Source organism: Petaurus breviceps, unplaced genomic scaffold (genome assembly GCF_028583685.1).
Source record: "Petaurus breviceps papuanus isolate PSGF00001 unplaced genomic scaffold, PetGlider_PUasm1.0 90977, whole genome shotgun sequence".
NCBI lineage: Eukaryota > Metazoa > Chordata > Mammalia > Diprotodontia > Petauridae > Petaurus > Petaurus breviceps.
The window spans coordinates 33,052,066-33,062,705 of NW_027187391.1; positions in this window are offsets into that span (position 1 = coordinate 33,052,066).

Genomic DNA, 10,640 nt, shown 5'->3' on the forward strand with positions numbered 1-10,640 from the left:
ATTTGAGTTTAGGAAGATGAGTCTTTCTGATTCCAGGCCCCAAACTCTTTGGATTCACCATTTTAACCATATAATCACCTTAAAGTTTACAAAGTGCTTTACATACATTGTCTAATTTGACGCAACAACCTGATGAGTGTGTTCCCCATTTTAATGTAAAATGATCCCCATTTTGCAGAGGCTCAGAGAGCGTAAGTGACTTTCCCATTGTCTTATAGTCAGTAAGCAGGATTTTTCTATGTATACCCTTAGTCTAACACTGTATTTCACATAGTAAATGAACTTAATGAATGCTCATTAAATCCAAATGAATTTATTCCAGGTCTGTGCGAAGTCCAAGTACTCTTTCTCCATCATCTCAGTACTAGTAATGGATGTCTCTCTTCTGAATTCAGAGCCTTCAAATGCTAGTTCTTTAGTAAGGCATTACCCAAATTAACAAAATCAGCTTTTCCTGAACTCCACAGCAATGCACCTAATCGCTAACTCCTAACCTCTTTCCTTATTGCTCCCATCTCTGGACTTTTATCTAAATATAGATCAAGGCATTGGCAGGTTCATTTCTTCTGAGTAATCATGGATGTCATTGAGGAGGCCATATAATTGTCTGGGGCTGGATGCAATCAGCACTATATCCTCTGCCAATAGGAGCATCTGCAGCACTTGAGCATCTACAGGGAATCCTTCCATTTGGAAGAACACCTGTAGTGTGTTCTTATACAGGGTCTGCCTGTTTTATATCTTACTTGAGTTAATAATCCTCTGGTCATTAAATGTAATTGTTTCTGGTTGCATTTGTCAGACAATTGTACAATCTAATAACAGGTTTAGAACTAGAAGGAACCTCATAGGTCATTTAGTCTGATCCTTTCATTTTATATATAAGGAAGCTGAGTCCCAGAAAAGTTAAGTGACTTATCCAAGGTCACACAGGGAATAAGTGATAGAGCCAAGATTTAAATCCAGGCCTTCTGACTTCAAAATCAGTCCTTTTTCCAATATGCCATGCTGTCTCTCATCTTATTAGCTCTATGAGTTTTTTTTTGTTGAAAGAACTCTTTTGAGCTTTTTTTTTTAAATGAGCAATCGGGGTTAAGTAACTTGCTCAAGGTTATACAGCCAGTTATTTCTGGGTGTGGTGCTAAGTGTCGGAGCTTGGATTCAATCCCCAGGTCATCCCGACACTGGAGCCGGTGCTCTTACTCGCTGAGCCACCTGGCCACCCCTGAAGGAACTCTTTTAAGGTTACATTTTACTCTACTGAGGCAAATACTTTATTTTGTAATAAATGAGTAATAAATACTCAGAGATCTCATATTTTATGCACTTTTCATTCAAATGTGTGATTATAAAGTTATCTACCATAGAAAGTAATTTGCAGAAGTCTTTCTGTTCCTTCTCATGTCTTCAGCAAGGATATCCTTAATATGTGTATATCATTCTCATAGAGATTTTATAAAAATGGGAAAGTAGGAATGTAGGTTAGGAGTTATCAATGTTTTCTTGATCATCTTTTTGGGGTAATACTATCATCTATGACTATTTCCATTCTTTTGGCTTGTCCACCCAGAGGCATCTTGTAAAGTGATCCCTCAAGATTTTTTGAAGTGATCCAAAGGGAAATGAAAAGATGTACAAGTGGTCAAAAGCATTTTTTTCCCAATGATTATCTATGCACAAGAGGTGGTGGAAAGGATGTAAAGGAAATATAGATGATTGTGTGGTGTAAGACCAGGCATGGAAGGGGTTGCAATCAGTACTGATAGAAGGAATACCCATATGATGAAATTCTCTATCAATTGAAGTCAGTCAACAAATACTTCTTAAGTGGGGGCAGTTAGGTGGCTGAGTGAATAGAGCACCAGCCCTGGAGTCAGGAGGACCTGAGTTCAAAAATGGCCTCAAACAGTTAACACAAGAAACTAGTCATGTGACCTTGGCCAAGTCACTTAACCCCAATTGCCCTGCCTTACCCAGAAGAAGAAGAGGAAGAGGAAGAAGAAGAAGAAGAAGAAGAAGAAGAAGAAGAAGAAGAAGAAGAAGAAGAAGAAGAAGAAGAAGAAGAAGAAGAAGAAGAAGAAATTTCTTCAGTGTCCACAATGTGTCAGGAGCTGTGCTAAGCACTGGGGATACAAAAAGAGGCAAAAGATAGTCCCCTATCCTCAAGAAGTTCACAATGTAATGGGGGAGCAAACAAATATATGCAAACAGACTATATTCAGGATAAATAGGAAATAATTAAAGGAGAGAAGACACTAGAATTAAGAGGGGTTCATAAAGACTTCTTATAGAAGAAGGCATTTTAACTGGGACCTAAAGGAAGCCACAGAATTCAGTATATGGAGATGAGGAGGGAGAGCATTCCAGGTCTGGAGAAAATAGCCAGAGAAAATACCCGAAGTTGGGGAGGCCAGATGGCTCAGCAAGTAAGAGCACCAGCCCCAGTGTCGGGATGACCTGGGGATCGAATCCAGGCTCAGATACTTAGCACCACACCCAGAAATAAGTGGCTGTGTAACCTTGAGCAAGTTACTTAACCCCAATTGCTTAAAAAAAAAAAAAAGAAAAGACCCGAAGTCAAGAAGGAGACATGTCTTGTTTGTGGAAAAGCAAGGAGGCTATTGTCTTGTTTTGCTTTTTTTTTTTGGAGAGGGGAATGGAGGGTAATTGGGGTTAAGTGACTTGCCCAAGGTCACATGGCTAGAAAGTGTTAAGTGTCTGAGGCTGGATTTGAACTCAGGTCCTCCTGACTCCAGGGCCAGTAGTCTATTCACTGAGCCACCTAGCTGCACCCAAAGTTGTTTTGTTTTGCTTTGCTTTGCTTTTAAGGAGGCCATTGTCACTGGATGTAAGAATACATGGCAGAGACCCAGGTGTAAGAAGACTGGAAAGGTGGAGGACAAGGGGTGTTAGGTTATGAAGGGCTTTGAACACCAAACAGGACTTTATATTTGCTCTTGGAAGCAATTAGGAGCCACTGGAGTTTATTGCCAGAGGGGACTTCTGAGTTACATGGTAGGACCCATGTTTTAGGAGGAGGTATTGGAGAGACTTGCAGCAGGCTGACTTACAACAGGCTATTATATAACCCAGACATGAGCTGATGAGGGCCAGTACCTGAGGAGAGGGGTGAAAAGGTGAAATCAACAGGTATTAGCAATAACTTGAATATGAGGGGTGGAAGATAGTTATGGAGTTGAGGGTGACGCTTAGGTTTCAAACCGGAGGAATTGGAAGGAAATGTTGTCTTTGATAGAATGAATGTTCTAAGTATGAATGTTATACTATGTGATATGTATGTGTGTGCATTTACTAAATGTTATCTTTTGTCTGCACTACAGATTAGGATAATGTGGACCTCAGAGATCATTTTGTTCAACCCTATCATTTCATAGATGAGAAAACTAATCATAAAAAAGCATATTTTAAAGTACTTACACTGTGCTAAGCTCTTGGGATGCAGATGGAAAAGTCAGACAGTCTTTGTTCTCAATGAGCTCAGATTCTATAGGGGAATCTACACAACGTGGAAGCTTTGAACTGCCAGTCTGATAGAAAGATCCTGTGTTTTTTAGAGCAGTGGCAAAGCAGATGGTAATGTTTCTTCTTTAATGTCATGTCCACTGATAAAATGAAGAGCAGTTTCTGATGCTGAGTCACTTACCAATACCAGAGACACTGATGGCAAGAACTTTCTTTTCTGTATCTTCAATAGATGTGACCTTAGCACCTGCAGGAGCAGTTGCAAGGCTATATCTGCACATGGATTGCAGATAGTGACTATATTCAGGATAAATAGGAAATAATTAAAGGAGAGAAGGCACTAGAATTAAGAGGATATCTTAATTAAATGCTATCTTTTGTCTGCACTATAGATTAGGATAGTGACTACAGGCAGTGGACTTGGAAGCACTTTTATGCCTGAGGTTCTTGGCTTCAGGGTCTTGGACCATCTCCATAGAGGTCTGAAGAAAGATGGTGGTCAAGATGGTGGTGATGGTTTGACTGACTGGATACATGCTGCCTCTATATCTCTCCTTCAGGATGCTTTGATGCTTTCTCTAGACTGGCTTAATTGCCCCATGAGAGATACTTGGTTGGAAGTCGGTGAGGTTGGTTCACTTCTTCTCCACAGAAGTCATTTCCAGTCTAAATAATAGTTGTGGGTGATGGACTGAATGAATAACTAGTGGTATGGAAAGTACTATTGCTCCCAGGGCTCCTGTGTTTATCTATCAAAAATATGACCCAGAAAGATGAAATTAGCTGCCCACAGTCACAGAACCATTTACTGTTAGAGCTTGGGCTAAGTACCAAGTCTCCTGACTTCTGACCTCATCTTCTTTCCAGTGCACAATATGTCCTCCCCATGTCTTGTACCTCTTTGTCCTGGACAGTGTCTAGAATAGTAGGTACAAATTACATTCTTGTTAAGTGTCTGATAGTTAAGGTAGATGAAAGTAGTCTCTGAACTCACTTGGCTCTAGTCCAATTCTCCAGGATCCTTCATTTTAACATATTTGTTTATATGTTTGGTTTACAGAGTTCAAAACATTGATGCTTGTACAAAAACCTCTATGTCCTAATTGATTGCTTCCTATGTATCTTGTGCTTTGTAGGCAATAAATAAATAAATATTATTAGCTGATAAACTCCAAGAGCACAATGACTGAGTCTTTCTCCTCTTCCAGTACAGTATTTCTTGCTCCCTATTCTGCAACACAACAGTTAAGTAAGCAGGGACTTACCTATTATTTCTCCATAAAATCTCTAATATCATTCACTCAGAAATTAACGCCTGACCTTCCCTTTTTGGTGGTCAAAATACTCCCATCACAGAAATTCAAGTTAAATTGTATTTTTTATTTTGACACCCTTGGAAATAGGTTACAATCAAGACTTACACATAATAAACAGTTAGGATAGAACAGTAAATAATAATGTCACATATTGACATATGACAAAGTACCAATATAACACAGTTTATATACAATAGGCAAAAGAGCAGCTAGGTGGTGTAATGGATAGAGCACTGGGCTGGAATCAGGAAGATCTGAGTCCAAATCTGGCCTCAGACACTTACTAGCTGTGTGACCCTGGGCAAGTCATTTAACCCCCATTTGCCTTGGTTCCTCATCTGTAAAATGGGGATACATCATTGGAGAGGGAAATGCCAAACTGTACTAGTCTCTTCCCAAGAAAACCCCTTGAATGAGGTCACAAAGAGTCAGACACAACTGAACAATTGAACAACAATAGGTAATATAGGAATTCTGAAAAAGGAGAGATCCATATAGACTAGAACAATTAGGGAAACTTCATGAAGGAATTGGGATTTCAACTGGATTGTGAAGAGTACGAAAGGATGTCTGAAGGGATAAAAGAGCAAGAAGACAAGGTATTCCTGTAGCTCATGTGCTCCCTGGATATATTAATTCACATCTTTATCACATACTGTCCCATTTACCCTGAAGTCTTTTTTTTTAATGGGAAAAAGTACACCTCTTTCATTGAAATTCATATTAAACAGTTTTGTTTGGATAAATTCTTTGAAATTATGTTTTTATAAACACAAAGAATTGCTCCTGAGAAGCAGGGTGCATACAGGCTGAAGTGCTGAACCCAGAATCAGGAAGACTTGGGTTTGACTCCTATTTACTAATTTTTCAACCCAGGGAAACTTGTTTACATTCTTTGGGTTCCAGTTTCTTCATATTTAAAATGGGGATCCTACTAGCACTTACTTCACATATTTGTTGTGAGAATCAGATGAGGTAACATGTACATTTCCTTCATATACCTCCATTGTGTCATATAAATTCCAGCTACTATCATACCTTTTAAATAGTCCCACAGAAATATAACTCAAGAACATACATAGATGATCATATAAAGACACATTGAATTTCATCCCAATTCCCACTTCCTCTCTTCCTAATTTCTCTCTATCCTCTCTAAATGAATGGTTCGTCTTCCTCCTCAGTCTTTGACAGAAGCTTACTCATTCAACTCCACATGTTATGAATGAAGCAAAGACAATGAGAGCATTGTCTACTAGCTAGGAATTCATGTGGTTTTAGATAGGCAGAGAGTCTCCAGGGTAACCATGTGCATATCAGGTAATACCTTAGTGGGGAGAAGTTAAACTACATAATGGAACCCTGTACTAAGTGTGTGAAAGAGTTGGGTAAAGATAGGGGTGTGGGAAGGGAAAAGGGGAGGCCAGTTTGAATCAGGGTTTTTAACCTTTTTTTCTTTCAAAACATTCCCATTTTAGAAGAGAACCATGATGAAATATCTGAAATTTCTGGAGAACAGCATTTTCTCAATTACATTTTTGTTGAAACAAAAAGGAACTCTGATCTAATTTGCGTAATTAAATTCAATCATGTAGAGTTTTTTAATGGTAGATTTGTATGTATATTTTACCTTTCAATCAAAGGTCTTTGCTAAATTTCAGAATGACAAGAACTTAGAAGAGACTTTAGAAACCATTTAGCCCAACCTCCTTATTTTATAGATGAGGAAACTGAGGCCCAGAAAGGTTTAAATGGCTTGCCAAGAGTTCCATAATAAATAGCAAAACCAAGACTTGATTCCAGCCCCGATTACAAATCTTGTAATTTTTCTGCAATCTACTCCTAATTTAACTTAATCATATAACTCCAGAGCTCAGAGTTCAGTCATCTTGTCCAGTGTGGTGGAACTACTCTAAAGCACTTAAAATAAATCATTGTTCATTTTCTCTAAAATCTCAGGGATGGAGCTTCTATAATTCTTTCATAGTGGTCTATATTGAGTTTAACTCCCAATTCTACTCCTTTGTCCTTAGAAAATTCCATCTTATTTTTAATTTAAATTTCTTGCTGTAGTATTAGCTCATTTTTTTCCCTAGTTCTTTCTTCAGTGAAGATAAAGAACAGCTGGTCACTGTCTGTCTTGCTGAAAAGAAAAAAACAAAAAATATGCCATGCTTAGGTAATTTTGAATTAGAAAAGAACTGCCACTCCAGTGAGAGTCCAAAGCAGTTAGAAAGATTCATATACTTTCATGGTTCAACAGGGGAAAAGAACATGTCGGTTCAAATTGAAGATCAAATTAATTTTCCCCTGCATTTTGTAACTAACTCCATTATTAATATGACAATAAATGAAATCCTCAGATATAAGGTTAGTGGCCATTGCAAGCTACTCTCTCGTCATTGTTCCCATTTCTAATGCCCATTACCAGTTTGACCTTGTCACTTGACCTTCTGAGGCTTCAGTTTCCTCATCTATAAAATGATGAGGTTGTGCTAGATGACCTTTGAGGTTTTTTCTGATTCTATATCTATGATCTTTTGAAATCCCTACCTCTGTATACCCTTTCTCTACCATAATCCTAAAATTGCTGACTGCTCCCCCAAAATAATTTGAATCAACCACTTTTCAGCTGGTATTATCCTCTTACCCAGGGATTTCTGATGGTGATCTTGGATTCTAACTAGCCCTTACATAAACAAAATTGTTCTTTGGGCCTTCTCCAGTTGACCCTCTCCTATTTCATTGATTTGCTTCAGGATATATCAGCTCTTCTATCTCTGACAGATGTTATACTCCGTCTACTTCCTCTGATACTCTACTGTTACGAAGGCTATGCCAGACTTCTAGGGCAGCCTCCTACATTAACCCTCCCTTTCACTTTCTGACTATCTCTTCTGGTCTTCAGAACCCTCACATCCTAATTTTTGGGAGGTAATATCCAGCTGACTGACACTTCCTCTCTCCTCTGCCTGTCCCCAATATATCTAACTTCTAAACTCTGACCTGTTCTCTTGCTGCTGATCCTGAATTTACATATTCCAATGTATATGAATCTTGTGTTATTTTCATAGGCATGAATAAATTAGTAAAAGAAGCTCATTCTTTTATGTCGTAAGCTGAAGGTGGAAGGAGGCTGATGTTTGTATTATGGATTTCTCTGTCTTACCGGTTTTTGTTCTCTGTCTTGCACCTAATGGGATCTCAATACACACACACACACACACACACACATACACACACACAAATTGAACAAGTTCACAGCTGTACTATTTTTAATAGTGATTGACTAGAAACAACTCAACACTGGCTGTGCCAACTGGTATATCAACATGTCATATGAATATGTCATAGCTATTTAAAATGAAAAGTACATGTTATTGTTCAGTCGTCTCAGTCATGTCCAACTCTTCATCACCCCATTTTGGAGTTTTCATGACAAAGATACTGGGGTGGTTTGCCATTTACTTCCCCAAATCATTTTACAGATGAGAAAACTGAAGCAAATAAGGTAAAGTGACTTGCCCAGGGTCACACAGCAGTGTCTGAGATACATAGTATATAGGCTACATTAATATATGGAAATGTGCACATGAAATAGAGCTACCGTGTTTCCCCAATAATAAGACCTATCCCAAAAATAAGCCCTCCCCTTACTGTGTAAGATTCCTCTAAAATAAGCCCTCCCCCGAAAATAAGCCCTATTGAGATTTCTACTGTAGTGAAGGTGATCCCCTGCGCTACACGCTACATTACGGTACCCTCTGTATGCACCGCCCCCCCCCCCTGTGAAATGCACGCCGCGCTCCGAGCTGCATCCAATCAGAGCTGCAGCAGTGAGCGAGTCATCCTGTTCTTCCCCACTGATTTGCTTATTGAATAAAGGTACATTTTTTTGTTCACATTTACCTGTTTATTAAAATTGCTGTCAATGTTCATTAAAATAAGCCCTCCCCTGAAAATAAGCCCTCTGGTGTTTTTCTGTCCAAAAAAATAATAAGACAGTGTCTTATTATCGGGGAAACACGGTAAGTAAAAAGGTAGAACATGTAGCTGGATATTGACACTGATTGCAGTTAGGTCAGAATACATTCTCAGAAAAGAATTTAAAGCAATGAAAGTAGATTTTAGCATTCATTTCCCTCCTGAAAAGTCACATAAGTTCAGACAATTTTTTTTAAGGCACTGGTGGTAATTGCAGAAGGATAAACTGTTTCTCATCCAAGAACCACTTCATCCACTTTTCCTTTCTAAAGAATATTATTTCTGACTTCACCATTCTTGTTTCAAACAAAGGCCTACATTTAACCAGATTTGCCAATGAGCATTTCAGCTTGTTTGGGAACAAACTGATGCTACTTTTATATAAAGTGTCTTTCCTAATCTTTTTCAGGTGTTAATTGCATTTTATGATTTTAAAAAATCATGACCCATAGACTGATGGAGAAGAGTTTGGGTTACAAAACACAAAGAATGAGCAAATCTTGAAACTGAGAGGATTGGAAATCCTTTCTTGAAGGAGAAGCTGTTTCCAAGTGAAGAGCCCTCAAAGGGGCTTAATTATGATATTCTTATTCAAGCAGCAGTTCTCCAAGTCAATGGAAATTTTCCCTGAACAAAGTTAGTAGAATCTGGCCCTTGAAATACACGCTTTTCAAACACTCTTATTTTAGTTTATGTTTTTTTGTTTGTTTGTTTAGAATTGTTACTTAATCAACATAGGAAAGCACCTCTGCATTTGTGATTAGCAACCTGTCTGGTATTTATCTTCTTAGTGAATTGCCTGGATCTCTGAGAAGTAGTTGTCTTGCCCAGAACAACCAGTTCTTGTTTGTCCTTCATTCTCTAAGAGGACCAATGATTTCAGGAAAGTGATGTCTTGACTTGAAAAAGAATTGTATTTAAGTTATGCAGGGCCGTGCAAAGTCACCAGTCTCATTCTCTCCTCCAGCGCCAACTAGGTCCAGTGGCAACACATAGATCAGGAAAACTGGAGATGACCCCAGATGCAGTGGGAGACCTTGAACTTTTTAAGTTAAGGTCTTTCCTGGGGCTCAATTTGTCTGAGGCAACACCCATTCAGTGATTAAGGCTAGACAAGAAATGAGGAGAAAGAAGGCCTACTCAAAAAAAGAAATACCAATCTGGGAGGGGAAGACTCTCAGGGTTTCTGGCCAGAACAGAAGCAATTGCTATTTACACTCACTCTGAACCAAGGAAATCCGAACAATGACCAACAGAGGCTTGCTGGTCCCCATTTGGGTTTAAGATATAGTAAAGTAGCTACATTAGAATCCTAATGGTTTCTCAGAAGTAGGATTTGAGTCCATGTCTTCCTGATGGGAACCTTGTTGATTATCTATTCCCTACTCATTCACTCATTTTAGTTGTTATGCTTATCTAATTCATGGGGAAGTCCTTTGACAGTAGATGGTTGGGTGTAAACTCCATTAAGGCAGAAATCACATTTTATCTGAATTTTATATATTTTATATTTTTCTCAACTTAGCAAAGTAAGTGTTTAATTAATATTTGTTGACGTCCTCCATCCAAGCTCTAGTCATTGTGTTGCTGTTGTCGTTCTAAGACAGTTGTCTCATACATCCTCATGATTCTCCCTGAATCAACTCTCTTGAACTCTCCATATGGAAAGACACTATCTGCCCCACAGTATTTTCCTAATGAAGAGATGCCATCTAAGGAGGCTGGTGCATGTGATGAGGTACAGGCTCTGGGAACCCCCCTGAGCTCTCCTTGAATCTTCCCACAAGAGGCATTTGCCTGAGGCCACAAGCCTTTGATTATAGCTAGGCCCAAATCTCTGTTACTAGCCTAGCCCTC